Source organism: Phyllobates terribilis, unplaced genomic scaffold (assembly GCF_046119375.1).
Source record: "Phyllobates terribilis strain yellow unplaced genomic scaffold, ASM4611937v1 Scaffold_348__1_contigs__length_1988982, whole genome shotgun sequence".
NCBI lineage: Eukaryota > Metazoa > Chordata > Amphibia > Anura > Dendrobatidae > Phyllobates > Phyllobates terribilis.
The window spans coordinates 1,317,745-1,333,383 of record NW_027363108.1 but is presented as its reverse complement, the minus strand read 5'-3'; the positions used below and the strand labels follow the sequence as shown (position 1 = coordinate 1,333,383).

Sequence of the window (15,639 nt, the reverse complement as noted above, 5' to 3'; positions counted from 1 at the left end):
AAATTGGAATACTCGGGTGCTCGACCCGAGAAACGTGCTCAATGAAAGTCTATGGGAAACTTGAGCATTTTTCAGGCGGTTCCCCCAGGCGGTCTGCAGAGGGCCTAAAAATTGCCCAAATCGATGGGAACAGTGCTCAAATGACATGGGAACAGCATGGGGAAGGCCTCTGGAAGCATTTCTGACTCCCAGGTCACTGATGTCAACAACGTTGTCAGAGTATTACGCCACTTTTAAGGACTCACAATAAAACATACAAAAACAAAACCAAAATGGATTTTCCTGGGAAATATGTTAAGGAACATCCTTTCTAGGGTAATGACTTGTATACAGTGGTGGCCAAAAGTATTGGCACCCCTGCAATTCTGTCAGATAATGCTCAGTTTCTTCCTGAAAATGATTGCAATCACAAATTCTTTGGTATTATTATCTTCATTTAATTTGTCTTCAATGAAAAAAACACAAAAAGGATTGTCCTAAAGCCAAATTGGATATAATTCCACACCAAACCTAAAAAAGGGGGTGGACAAAAGTATTGGCACTGTTTGAAAAATCATGTGATGCTTCTCTAATTCATATAATTAACAGCACCTGTAACTTACCTGTGTCACCTAACAGGTGTTGTCAATAACTAAATCACACTTGCAGCCAGTTAACATGGATTAAAGTTGACTCAACCTCTGTCCTGTGTCCTTGTGTGTACCACATTGAGCATGGAGAAAATAAAGAAGACCAAAGAACTGTCTGAGGACTTGAGAAACCAAATTGTGAGGAAGCATGAGCAATCTCAAGGCTACAAGTCCATCTCCAAAGACCTGAATGTTCCTGTGTCTTCCGTGCACAGTGTCATCAAGAAGTTTAAAGCCCATGGCACTGTGGCTAACCTCCCTAGATGTGGACGGAAAAGAAAAATTGACGAGAGATTTCAACGCAAGATTGTGCGGATGGTGGATAAAGAACCTCGACTAACATCCAAACAAGTTCAAGCTGCCCTGCAGTCCGAGGGTACAACAGTGTCAACCCGTACTATCCGTCGGCGTCTGAATGAAAAGGGACTGTATGGTAGGATACCCAGGAAGACCCCACTTCTTACCCCGAGACATAAAAACACCAGGCTAGAGTTTGCCAAAACTTACCTGAGAAAGCCTAAAACGTTTTGGAAGAATGTTCTCTGGTCAGATGAGACAAAAGTAGAGCTTTTTGGGAAAAAGCATCAACATAGAGTGTACAGGGAAAAAAAAGAGGCATTCAAAGAAAAGAACACGGTCTCTACAGTCAAACATGGCGGAGGTTCCCTGATGTTTTGGAGTTGCTTTGCTGCCTCTGGCACTGGACTGCTTGACAGTGTGCATGGCATTATGAAGTCTGAAGACTACCAACAAATTTTGCAGCATAATGTAGGGCCCAGTGTGAGAAAGCTTGGTCTCCCTCAGAGGTCATGGGTCTTCCAGCAGGACAATGACCCAAAACACACTTCCAAAAGCACTATAAAATGGTTTGAGAGAAAGCACTGGAGACTTCTAAGGTGGCCAGCAATGAGTCCAGACCTGAATCTCATAGAACACCTGTGGAGAGATCTCAAAATGGCAGTTTGGAGAAGGCACCCTTCAAATATCAGGGACCTGGAGCAGTTTGCCAAAGAAGAATGGTCTACAATTCCAGCAGAGCATTGTAAGAAACTCATTGATGGTTACCGGAAGCGGTTGTTCGCAGTTATTTTGGCTAAAGGTCGAGCAACCAAGTATTAGGCTGAGGGTGCCAATACTTTTGTCTGGCCCATTTTTGGAGTTCTGTGTGAAATGATCAATGATTTGATTTTTGCTTCATTCTCTTTTGTGTTTTTTCCTTGCAAGCAAATGAAATGAAGATAATAATGCCAAAGAATTTGTGATTGCAATCATTTTCAGGTAGAAACTGAGTATTATCTGACAGAATTGCTGGGGTGCCAATACTTTTGGCCACCACTGTAAGAAGCATGATCTGTGCTGAACAGTATGGATGGTAATCCAAAGCCTCCATAACCAAGCTTGGCATGGAAGGCACTCGGGAAATAGGAGTGTGAGTTGGGGGTCTCCCAGTGGTAATACAGTTGGAATCACTGCCTTATTAATACAACGGGGAACTGTTTTTATTTCAATTAACAATTTAAAGGGGTTGTCTGAAACCAACACTGATTTAATTCTAAATCTCTATTTAATTTAATAATCTAATTGCTTTTCTAATATACTTTAATTAAAAGTTAATCTGAATTTATCTAACTGGGGTGTGTTTGTATGTGTGTGTATATATTTGTTTTTTTTACTAACATCCTGTTTGATAAGATTTAGTTTGAAAATCCCCAGTGCATCCTGGGATATGAAGACGGACGCGATCAGGGAGCAGAGGCTGCGGTCACTGCTGCTGCCTCTTTCTGCACCCTGAATGAAGCGTCATCAGTGATGCCTGTTTCAGGGGCTGGGCTAGTCCTTGCTACTCTGCGCATGTGTCGGTTGTCAATTCCAACTCTCAGTTGCTCAGCAGGATCTTGTCACTGTGCAATAATCTTTTTAATGCGCAGCGTCAGGGATTCCTCAGACGACACCGGGGCGATCATGCAATATCTCACCCTGCCATCACTGTGTCACGGATTTCGTCCTGAATCGCGAGCACACGATCCAGATTACTCGACAGTTCAGCACTTTTTGGGGATTATGAATCTCAAGACTGCTACCTACCGGAAGCTAAAATGCAATAAATGAGGGGCCAGGTGAAGAAAGCCATAGCAAATTCTGTCAGGTCCCTTTGAGGTGCATTGTATCTGTTGGGTACCCTGACATCGTGCTTCCCAGGGGTTCTGTGAGCACAATACCATTCCAGGGTTCTACAGTGGGATCTGCTAATTAATGAAGTTTCTCTTAAGGGGCACTTGGAAGGGAAGATGTCCTTATCACCCCGGTCAGTAAAATCTTTATAGTGGTGGCAGGATGAGCCTAACCTATCTCGAGGGGTTCCTTGTGTACTTATGGTCACTAGAATAATTACCGCAGATGCGAGTCCCAGAGGGTGGGGAGCCCATCTGGGAGACATGGTAGCCCAGGGGACCTGGTCAGATATCGAAAAGGGTCTCTCCTTCAATGCAAAAGAACTTCTGGCGGTAGACAAGGCGGTGAATAATTTCTTACCTTTCCTTCAGGGCCAGAATGTAAAGATCCTCTTGGATAACCTAGTTGCGGTAGCATATGTGAACCACCAGGGGGGTACATGGTCAAGATAGCTGATGAGAGGGACAGATCATCTCTTCCAGATTACAGAAAGTCACCTCCTTTCCCTGATGGCCCTCCATATAAGGGGAAAAGAAAACACCAGAGCAGATTTCCTAAGCTGCTATCCTCTGATGCAAGGGGAATGGGAACTAAATCAATGAATTTTTACCCAAATAGCCTCCTGTCAGGTAGATCTGTTTGCCACAAAACTAAATCGGAAGACAAAGATCTTGTGTTCCCTAAATCTCCTAGCTGTGGACGCTCTCATGATACATTGGGATTTCAGCCTGGCGTATGCCTCCCCCACCCCGGTTGGCTCTTCTTCTCATGGTCATAAGAAAGATCAGGGAGGACAAGGCCAGGGTTCTGCTGATCGCACCCTTTTGGCCCAGGAGGCCCTGGTTCTCATGCCTAAGGAGCATGTCCATCTCCGATCCTTGGGTTCTTCCAGAGATTCCGTATCTCTTTCTCCAGGGTCCGATATTCCATCCTCAAGCAACTGGCCTCCACTTGACGGGGTGGAACTTGAAAGGACACTGCTAAATCGGAAAGGTTTTTCCCAAGGTCTAGAAATCATCCTGATGCACAGCAGAAAACCTGTTGCAACCCAAATTTATGCCAGAACTTGGAGAAAGTTTTTGTCTTTCTCTGGTTCTGTGGTTGATGGGGGGCGCCAATAGGAAACATCTTGGAGTTTTGACAAAAAGGTCATGAACTAAGGTTATCCACCAGCACCCTTAAAGTTCAGGTTTCTGCCTTGGGTGCCCTATATAGCTGTGATCTAGCGGGTAACTACTGGGTTTGTCGGTTCATTAAGGCAGCTTTTAGAACTAGATCTATTAAAAGCAGCTTGGTTCCCTGGGATTTAAATTTGGTTCTAAAGGCCTTGACTAGCTCGCCCTTTGAGCCAATAGTCAGCAACCCTTAAATCCCTCTCCCTTAAGACCACTTTGTTAATAGCTTTAACCTCGGCCAGGAGCATTAGTGACATCCAGGCCCTGTCTCTGGCCTCGCCGTTTACTAAAATTCTGGATGATAGGCAGGATCTGGTCTCAAAATCATTCTCTCTCCCTAAGGTAGCCACTCGTTTCCACAGACTTCATGAAGTCCTCCTACCCTCCTTTTGTCCAAATCCTAGTAACCAGAAAGAGGTGGAGCTACATACGTTAGAAGTGAGGAGATGTGTGGTTAGGTACCTTTCAGTTACAAAAAGCTTTAGAAAAGATAACTCGTTGTTTATATCCTACCAAGGGGCTAGGAAACGGTCTTAAGTCACGAAGTCCACCATAGCTAGATGGAATAGGGAGGCCATTTCTCTAGCATATACATCTAGCGGCGAGGAAGTACCAGAAGGGCTGAAGGCTCATTTCACCCGGGCTGTGGCGACCTCCTGGGCTGAGAAGACAGGTGTCTTGACAGAAGACATATGTAGGGCTGCTACCTGGTCCTGTCCCTCTCCATTCCATAGACACTATATAGGTTAGATATGGGTATATCGGCTGACCTCACCTTTAGGAGAAGAGTGTTCCAGGCTGTGGTCCTTCAAAAGATTACTTCATCTCTGTAATTCTCTCGTGGTGCTGTCATGGTCAACCGATAAAATCGTAAGTTACTTACCGGTAATGGGATTTTTCGGAGACCATGACACCACCCTTACATTCCCTCCCTTCACGTTTGTGGGAGCACTCCCCTTTTATTAATTATAATCTCACACTCAATAGGTGTCGTGTGGTATGGCAATTTTGTGATTGTTTGCTGTGTTCATTAACCCGGCGGTCCTCTCAATGCTCTGTAATCCAAACTGAGGCGGGAGAGAGGTGGCGCCCTTTTAAGCCTGTAGGTTTCCTCTCCTTGGTGGGCGGATCCCCTCTCTCTTGCTGCTGTCATGGTCTCTGAAAAATCCCGTTACCGGTAAGTAACGACTATTCATTTGATGGAGCAATCAAAAAGTTGTTCCCCAAAATGGTAAGTATTAACCCCTTAAGCCCCGCGGGTGGTTTGCACGTTAATGACCGGGCCAATTTTTACAATTCTGACCACTGTCACTTTATGAGGTAATTACTCTGGAACGCTTCAACGGATCCCCCTGATTCTGAGATTATTTTTTCATGACATATTGTACTTCATGATTGTCGAAAAAATTCTTCAATATCACTTGCGTTTATTTGTGAAAAAAACGGAAATTTGGCGAAAATTTTGAAAATTTTGCAATTTTCAAAATTTGAATTTTTAAGCCCTGAAATCAGAGCGATATGTCACACAAAAGAGTTAATAAATAACATTTCCCACATGTCTACTTTACATCAGCACAATTTTGGAGCCAAAATTTTTTTTTGTTAGGGAGCTATAAGGGTTAAAAGTTGACCAGCGATTTCTCATTTTTCCAACAAAATTTACAAAACCATTTTTTTAGGGACCACATCATATTTGAAGTGACTTGGAGAGGTGTTTTTGACAGAAAATACCCAAAAGTGACACCATTCTAAAAACTGCACCCCTCAAGGTGCTCAAAACCACATTCAAGAACTTTATTAACCCTTCAGGTGCTTCACAGGAATTTTTTGAATGTGGAAGAAAAAAATGAACATTTAACTTTTTTCACAAAAATGTTACTTTAGACCCAATTTTTTTTATTTTCACAGGGGTAACAAGAAAAAATGGACCCCAAAATTTGTTCTGCAATTTCCCCTGGGCACGCAGATACCCAATATTTGGGGAAAAAACACTGTTTGGGCGCACGGCAGGGCTTGGAAGGGAAGGAGCGCCATTTGACTTTTTGATTGTAAAATTTGCTTGAATAATTAGCGGACGCCATGTTGTGTTTGGAGAGCCCCTGTGTGCCCAAACTTTGGAGCTCCCCCACAAGTGACCCCATTTTGGAAACTAGACCCCCCAAGGCACCTTTATAGATGCATAGTGAGCACTTGGAACCCCCAGGTGCTTCACAAATTGATTCGTAAAAATGAAAAAGTGAAAACAATTAATACAAAAGAGGATAGTGAAGACCTTCAGAGGGATTTGGATAAGCTGGGTAGGTGGAGCATTAAATGGCAAATGAGGTTTAACGAGGAGAAATGTAAGGTCATACATATGGGAAGGAAAAATGGAAGTCACCAGTACTCACTGAATGGGAAATCATTGGGGAATTCAGAGATGGAGAAGGACTTGGGCATCTTGATTGATAGCAAACTAAATTGGAGTGCCCAAAGTCAGGCGCTGCTGTAAGGGCAAACAGGGTAATGGGATGTATCAGAAGAGGTATAGCTGCAAAGGATGAGAACATTGTTCTTCCACTGTACAAAGCACTGGTCAGACCACACTTGGAATACTGTGCTCAGTTATGGGCCCCAATATATAGAAAGGATATAAATGAGCTTGAAAAGGTACAAAGGAGGGCAACAAAATTAATAAAGGGAATGGAGGGACTGCAATACCCAGAGAGGTTGGCAAAACTAGGACTATTCAGCCTGGAAAAGAGAAGGTTGAGGGGGGACATAATAAATGTGTACAAATATGTTAGGGGACAGTATAGAGACCTTGCCCGGGATTTGTTCAAAAGGAGGGATATTACGGTAACAAGAGGGCACTCACTAAGACTGGAAGAGAAAAGGTTTCAGCACCAGCATAGGAAGGGGTTCTTTACGGTAAGAGCAGTGAGAATATGGAATTCAATGAGTGAGGAGACGGTAATGTCGGATTCACTACACCAGTTCAAGCGGGGACTGGATGCTTTTCTAGATACCAGGCAGATTTCTGCATATACTTAAAAATAGAATAAAATAGTAGGTTGATACAGGGATTTATTCTGACTGCTGGTTTCAGAGTCGGGAGGGAATTTTTCCTCAGGTGAAGATTGGCTAAATCATTTGGGGTTTTTGCCCTCCTCTGGATCAACTTTCGCAACTACAGAACTTACAGGTCGAACTTGATGGACGCAAGTCTTTATTCGGCTTTACAAACTATGTATCACTATGTAAAAAAAAAACAACACTTTTTCATTTTTACGAATCAATTTGTGAAGCACCTAGGGGTTCCAAGTGCTCACTATGCATCTAGATAGGTGCCTTGGGGGGGTCTAGTTTCCAAAATGGGGTCACTTGTGGGGGAGCTCCAATGTTTGGGCACACAGGGACTCTCTAAATGCAACATGGTATCCGCTAACAAATTGAATGGAAAATCGGCTCAAATTGTTAGCGGACACCACATTGCGTTTGGAGAGCCCCTCTGTGCCCAAACTTTGGAGCTCCCCCACAAGTGACCCCATTTTGGAAACTAGACCCCCCAAGGCACCTTTCTAGATGCATAGTGAGCACTTGGAACCCCCAGGTGCTTCACAAATTGATTCGTAAAAATGAAAAAGTGAAAAAAAAAACACTTTTTCATTTTTACGAATCAATTTGTGAAGCACCTAGGGGTTCCAAGTGCTCACTATGCATCTAGATAGGTGCCTTGGGGGGTCTAGTTTCCAAAATGGGGTCACTTGTGGGGGAGCTCCAATGTTTGGGCACACAGGGACTCTCTAAATGCAACATGGTATCCGCTAACAAATTGAATGGAAAATCGGCTCAAATTGTTAGCGGACACCACATTGCGTTTGGAGAGCCCCTCTGTGCCCAAACTTTGGAGCTCCCCCACAAGTGACCCCATTTTGGAAACTAGACCCCCCAAGGCACCTTTCTAGATGCATAGTGAGCACTTGGAACCCCCAGGTGCTTCACAAATTGATTCGTAAAAATGAAAAAGTGAAAAAAAAAACACTTTTTCATTTTTACGAATCAATTTGTGAAGCACCTAGGGGTTCCAAGTGCTCACTATGCATCTAGATAGGTGCCTTGGGGGGTCTAGTTTCCAAAATGGGGTCACTTGTGGGGGAGCTCCAATGTTTGGGCACACAGGGACTCTCTAAATGCAACATGGTATCCGCTAACAAATTGAATGGAAAATCGGCTCAAATTGTTAGCGGACACCACATTGCGTTTGGAGAGCCCCTCTGTGCCCAAACTTTGGAGCTCCCCCACAAGTGACCCCATTTTGGAAACTAGACCCCCCAAGGCACCTTTCTAGATGCATAGTGAGCACTTGGAACCCCCAGGTGCTTCACAAATTGATTAGTAAAAATGAAAAAGTGAAAAAAAAAACACTTTTTCATTTTTGTGAATCAATTTGTGAAACACCTGGAGTTCCAAGTGCTCACTATGCATCTAGATAGGTGCCTTGGGGGGTCTAGTTTCCAAAATGGGGTCACTTGTGGGGGAGCTCCAATGTTTGGGCACACAGGGACTCTCCAAATGCAACATGATATCCGCTAACAAATTGAGCCGACAATTTGTTAGCGGATATCATGTTGCATTTGGAGAGTCCCTGTGTGCCCAAACATTGGAGCTCCCCCACAAGTGACCCCATTTTGGAAACTAGACCCCCCAAGGCACCTATCTAGATTCATAGTGAGCACTTGGAACCCCAGGTGCTTCATAAATTGATTCATAAAAATGAAAAAGTGTTTTTTTTTTCACTTTTTCATTTTTACGAATCAATTTGTGAAGCACCTGGGGGTTCCAAGTGCTCACTATGCATCTAGATAGGTGCCTTGGGGGGTCTAGTTTCCAAAATGGGGTCACTTGTGGGGGAGCTCCAATGTTTGGGCACACAGGGGCTCTCCAAACGCAACATGGCGTCCGCTAACAAATTGTCGGCTCAATTTGTTAGCGGATATCATGTTGCATTTGGAGAGTCCCTGTGTGCCCAAACATTGGAGCTCCCCCACAAGTGACCCCATTTTGGAAACTAGACCCCCCAAGGCACCTATCTAGATTCATAGTGAGCACTTGGAACCCCAGGTGCTTCACAAATTGATTCATAAAAATGAAAAAGTGTTTTTTTTTTCACTTTTTCATTTTTACGAATCAATTTGTGAAGCACCTGGGGGTTCCAAGTGCTCACTATGCATCTAGATAGGTGCCTTGGGGGGTCTAGTTTCCAAAATGGGGTCACTTGTGGGGGAGCTCCAATGTTTGGGCACACAGGGGCTCTCCAAACGCAACATGGCGTCCGCTAACAATTTGAGCCGATTTTCCATTCAATTTGTTAGCGGACACCATGTCGCGTTTGGAGAGCCCGTGATGTGCCTAAACAGTGGAGCTCCCCCACAAGTGTCCCCATTTTGGAAACTATACCCCTCAAGGATTTTATTAAGGTGTATAGTGAACATTTTGAACCCAGAGGTACTGCACAGAATTTGTTTACATTAGGTCATCATATTGAATAAGTTGTCATTATTCTTGAGCGCAAGTGCTCGCTACTTGAGTTTGCATCGGGTACTCAGGTATGCACCATGTACAGCGTGTGCTCGAGTGACATGCTCGAGTCCCTGCTCCGCATGTTTCACGGTTATTAGACACCCAAAAAAAAACATGCGGGGATCGCTCGTGCATGGCAGGCAATCCCCGTAAAGTTTTTTGGCCGCGAAGCATATGGGGCAGAGACTCGAGCATGTCACTCAAATACCCACGATACTCAATGCATACCAGAGCACCCGATGCAAACTCAAGTAGCGAGCACTTGCTCTCAACACTAGTCGCCATATCGTCATCTTTTTTTCTTACTTTTGAAAAAAATCCCAACCCCAGCCCTAACCCTAGCACAACCCTAGCCCTAGCACAACCCTAGCCCTAGCACAACCCTAGCCCCAGCACAACCCTAGCCCCAGCACAACCCTAGCCCCAGCACAACCCTAACCCCAAACTCAGCCCTAACCCTAGCCCAATCCTAACCCAAGAGTTTATTTTTGACGCCGTTCCTTGTGCGGTATAAGTGATTAGACGACTTTATTCTTCGGGTCGGTGTGATTACAGCAATGCCAGAATCATATGGGGTTTTTATGACTGACAGCTGTCACACACTAAAAGACGCATTTTTTGTAAAATCTAGTTTTTGCATCGCCATATTTTGAGAGCTATAATTTTTCCAGATTTTGGCAGACAGTCATGTGATGGTTCGTTTTTTGCGGGATGACTTGACGTTGTTATTGATGCCATTTTCAGGCACGTGACATTTTTTGATCGCTTTCTATTCCGATTTTTGGGAGGCAGAATAAACAAAAACCAACAATTCAGGAATTGTTTTTTTGTTTTTTTTTATTCTGTTCCGCGTGTGGTAAAATTGATGAGGTAGCTTTATTCTTCGGGTCAGTACATTTACAGCGGTACCACATTTGTATCATTTTTCTATGTTTTGGCGCTTATACACAATAAAAGCTATTTTATAGAAAAAAATATTTTTTAGCATCGCTTTATTCTGAGAGCTATAACTTTTATATTTTTCGGCTGATGGAGCTGTATGGCGGCTTGTTTGTTGCGGGACGAGATGACGCTTTCAGCGGTATCATTTTTATTTATATGCGTCTTTTTGATCGCGTGTTATTCCACTTTTTGTTTGGCGGTATGGTGATAAAGCATTGTTTTTTGCTTCGTTTTTTTTTTTTTTTTTACCGTGTTCACTGAAGGGGTTAACTAGTGGGACAGTTTTATAGGTCAGGTTGTTCCGGACGCGGCGATACCAAATATGTGTACTTTTATTGTTGTTTTTTTTTTTTTTTTTTATAATAATATTTATTGATGGGTACATTATATTTTTATTTTTGGTGTATTATTTTTTTTATTTTTTTATAATATTTTTGCACATTTTTTTTTTTTTTCCACTTTCACACAGTTTATACACTTTATTACTTTGTCCCACTCTGGGACTTTCACTTTTTTTTTTCTGATCACCTGCATGGCACAGGAATGAAGCACCATCCCTATGCCATGAAGGCTGTCAGAAGTGCAAAGTGTGAAGATTGCTTGGAGATGCACTGCGCATGCCCAAGCAATCTTCCTGCTCTCTGGTGACCCGGATGTTGTCATGACGACATCCGGTCATCATGGCAACACCCGGGAAGCCTTTGCAGACTGCGCTGGAAGCCGGAAGAGGAGGTGAGTATCGCCGATCACCTCCCCTTGCCCCCGCAATGCCGCAATCGACTTCGATCGCAGCATCGCGGGGGTTAATGTGCTGGGAGCGGTGCAGGACCGCTCCTTGCACATAGTACCGGGTGTCAGCTGTGACAATCAGCTGACACCCGGCGGCGATCGCGCCCGCACAGCCTGTGTGCGCGCGCGATCGCCATGACGTACTAATACGGGTCTGGCTCTTAAGTCCCAGGGCACAGACGCGTATTAGTACGTCAGATGTTATTAAGGGGTTAAAAACGGGTCTTAGAAAATTGAAACACAAGCCAAACAATTTGTTTGCAAAGTTTAGAGTTTTTTGAAAGCAGTAAAATGTTTGTTTTTTTCTTCTGCACCATTTCACTTTATTTAGAATTCATTGCCCTTGTTTTCTATATCTTGCACAGTAAAGTGAATGGTGTCTTTCAAAAATGCTGTAATTTTGTCCCACAAAATACCTCTCAACCCTGCTGTATTGAATAGTGTCTGTGTTATTCAGCAAGTAAGAAAAAGATCTTCAGCTCACCTGGCCCAGCCTGCCAGTCCTCCTTTCCATGATCTCGGTGCTTGGAATTAGTCCATCCCCATCTGGGAGAAAAATCCTCAGTGAAAGTAAAAAATAGTTTTCCAGCACACGATGTAGAAAAATTAGAAAAAGCCTTTATTTAATCAATCGTTAAAAAATACAATTCCAACAGAGATAAAAGCATGTGTAAGCTTCCGCGTTTCGGATCATATTTGACCCTTAGTCATAGCATAAAGTACTGAATAAATGTTGCACTTTTCAAGGAAAACAGTCAAGGGAAGCTGCCAAGGGTAACACCCACCAAAATCAGCTGTGATATTAGCTCACTAATTCAAGGCTAGCAGTGATCTAAACACTAGTATAACCCTATACTACATCCATCCTCTACAAACATATTACAATGTGAACTGTCACTTAGTAATGCACTAATTATTTGATCACTTTTTACCCAAGTTTTTTATATATATGAATTCATTGAATAAACAATTGATGCATTATTTAAATATATATGTAACAATAAGAGCTTCTAATGATATCATTACCTATTTTCTAAAAATTATTGTTCTAACATTTGATTTCAAGGGCATACTTTTCCCCCAAAAAAATAAAATAATATCTCTATTTTAAAACCATATGAGAATGGCTGGAAATTATTACAAAACGTAATTAGCATGCTTTGTTTTGTATACTATTGATTATAGAGTCCCCTAGATTGATCACAAAAAATAAAAAAAATAAAAAATGTATTTAATAAATTCCTCAATTTGTTCCAACTTTTTTAATATAGATACATCAATTCATGTCTTAGATTTAGTCCTGCTGGGTATCTGGTATTTAGTTTTAGAATCCATCGAGCTTCAGTCATCTGGAGTAATTTAAACCTATCTCCACCTCGCCGTGGAGCAGAAACAAATTCCAAAGCACTTACTCGCAGGCTACTTAAATCCCCCTTGTGTTCATTCAAAAAATGTTTGGAAGCTCCCGAAAGACTGCGGGTAGTGACATTGTTAATGTCATAAATGTGCTCCGACAGTCTTTTTCTTACACTGCGGCTTGTAGATCCCACATATTGTTTTCCGCATATCGTGCAAAAAATGATATAAACCCAGTGGTCAGTAGCACAGTTCATGAAAGTCTTAAGATTAAATACTTGACCCTCATTACTTATGACAGACTTGTTATTATTTATCATGAATTTGCATAAACCACATGACTTCTACCCGCATCTAAATGAGCCCTTAGTGGACTCATTTAAAAAATGGTTGTAAATTTGTTCCAAAAAAATCCCTGACAATAGGAAATGTAATCTCCCTGAGTGAACCCAGAGAAAATACAGGCAAAATAGGTCATACATGGTTGTCCACTCAGTATCAGCAGATTCTTGACAATAATGTTCAAGAATCAGTGACAAAGTTGAAGTTACGCAGGGGATGGATCTTTCAGCAAGACAATGATCCAAAACACCGCTCCAAATCTACTCAGGCATTCATGCAGAGGAACAATTACAATGTTCTGGAATGGCCATCCCTGTCCCCAGACCTGAATATCATTGAACATCTGTGGGATCATTTGAAGAGGGCTGTCCATGCTTGGCGACCATCAAACTTAACTGAACTGGAATTGTTTTGTAAAGAGGAATGGTCAAAAATACCTTCATCCAGGATCCAGGAAATCATTAGAAGCTACAGGAAGCGACTAGAGGCTGTTATTTTTGCAAAAGGAGGATCTACTAAATATTAATGTCACTTTTCTGGTGAGGTGCCCATACTTATGCACCTGTCAAATTTTGTTTGAATGCAGATTGCACATTTTCTGTTAGTACAATAAACCTCATTTCAAGGCAGAAACATTACTGTGTCCAACAGTTATTACATATATCAAACTTAAATAGCTGTTGCAAAAACACCAATTTTTATAAAACATTAATAGGGGTGCCCAAACTTTTTCATATAACTGTATATATGTTCATTCTAATATCAAAAAATATACCATTCTAGTACACAGAATGGTGTTAGAATGTAATGTTGAACAACTACCCACTCTCCTAACTTAATTGGGGTGCGGTGTCAATCCTAATCAATTCAACCAAGTCAAGGAAAGGGAAAAAAAAAAAAAACACGACATCTTAAGAGTAACCAGTCTATAAAGATTGTCTTTCCTTAAAGTCCTTACAAGTGCATATTATACCTGATGAAGGCCGTTGCTGGCAGAAACGCGTTGTTTGTTCTTAATATAGTGTCCGAATAAATCTGATTTTGAGAAAAATAATTCATCTGTAACGATCCTTATCCTCTGGAAGCGCTGAAAAAGGGAAATCTTCTCTCCACTACAATATCCAACATGCAAGCCTTATACCAGGGCTGACATACTTCCCGCATTTGTGCTGCAGACCAGAGGATTGCAAAGAGCTGATCCACTATACGGATCATTTGAGTGAAAATACAAGACATCTAAAGGGTGAGTGCAAAAAACAAATATTGTTGTGGCAAATGCACATATTCATCTACACTTAGACTCTGCACCCCTTGTCTCCCCTTTTATTCTTTTTTTATATCAATGGAATTTATGGAAGACCTCCTCTTGGCAGTAAGAAGAACGATGGAAGTGGAAGAAGAGAAGCCCTCTAGATCAGTCCAGGAAGAGATGTTCGGTGGTCTCCGCTCAAAGAAAAAGATGGTGTTCCCGATACATATAAACATTCAGGATCTAATCCTGGACGAATGGGAAAATCCTGAAAGACGACTGAATACACCAGCGGAATTGAAAGACAGGTTTCCCGTAGATGAAGAAACCTCAAAAGGTTGGACCGAGATACCTAAGGTCGATATTCAGGTGACAAGAGTCGCTAAAAAGACAGTATTGCCATTCGAAGACTCATCGCAACTAAAGGATCCTCTGGACCGCAAGATGGACAGCCTTCTCAGAAAATCCTGGGAAACATCAGCAGTCCTTCTGGACACAAACAGTCTCCACGTGTGTTGCACGGTCCATGTCAAGATGGCTCAACCAGCACATCCAGAGAGGAGATACAAGCTTCCCTACCTTTACTGCAGAAAGCCACTGACTTCCTGGCGGATGCTTCAGCGGAATCTGTGAGGGTTACGCCAGGGCAGCAGTCCTATCGAACTCCACAAGGCGAGCACTATGGCTGAAATCGTGGAGCGGTGACGTGGCTTCTAAAACAAAACTTTGTTCCATTCCCTTCAGGGGAGAATATATGTTTGGCCAGGCCCTTGACCCTCTCCTGGAGAAGGCGACTGATAAAAAGAAATCCCTGCCTGAACCCAGACACTACAAGAAGACCCCCTTTCGCCCCCCTCGGGAACAGAATCCCCAGTACAGGGGGAACGGCAAGTCTGGTCGGTGGAGCTACCCCAAAGGGGGGAAAGATAGGAATATTTTTTTCCCAAAAGGACAGCGACAACAGAAGCGGTGACGCCAGAGCAGTGGGGGGACAAATCATGAAATACCTTCCCCAGTGGCAAAAGATCTGCTCCAATCAATGGGTCTTGAAGGTAATTCAAGAAGGGGTAAAGATCGAATTCTCCTCATATCCTCCAAGAAAAGTAAGGATAACTCGTCTAACCTCCCCGAGATTAAGAACCGCAATGATGTCAGGCCTAAAAGACATACTATCCTTGGGGGCTATTTCACCAGTCCCAAAAACAGAAAGACACACAGGCCACTATTCACGCCTGTTTATGATAAAGAAACCAAACGGCACCTACAGAATAATAATAAATCTGAAACCCTTAAACCAATACATCATCTACCGAAGATTCAAAATGGAGTCCATCAGATCAGCAGTTCCTTTGATAGGACAAGGATATGTGATGGCAACCATCGACTTACAGGACGCATACTATCACGGTTTGCAGTGGTTCAA

At 42.7% G+C, this 15,639-nt stretch overlaps 1 pseudogene; it reads left to right on the top strand.

Moving 5' to 3' along the window:
- LOC141222240 (uncharacterized) overlaps window positions 1-15,639 on the top strand; it is an 83,762-nt pseudogene that overhangs the window by 51,763 nt on the left and 16,360 nt on the right.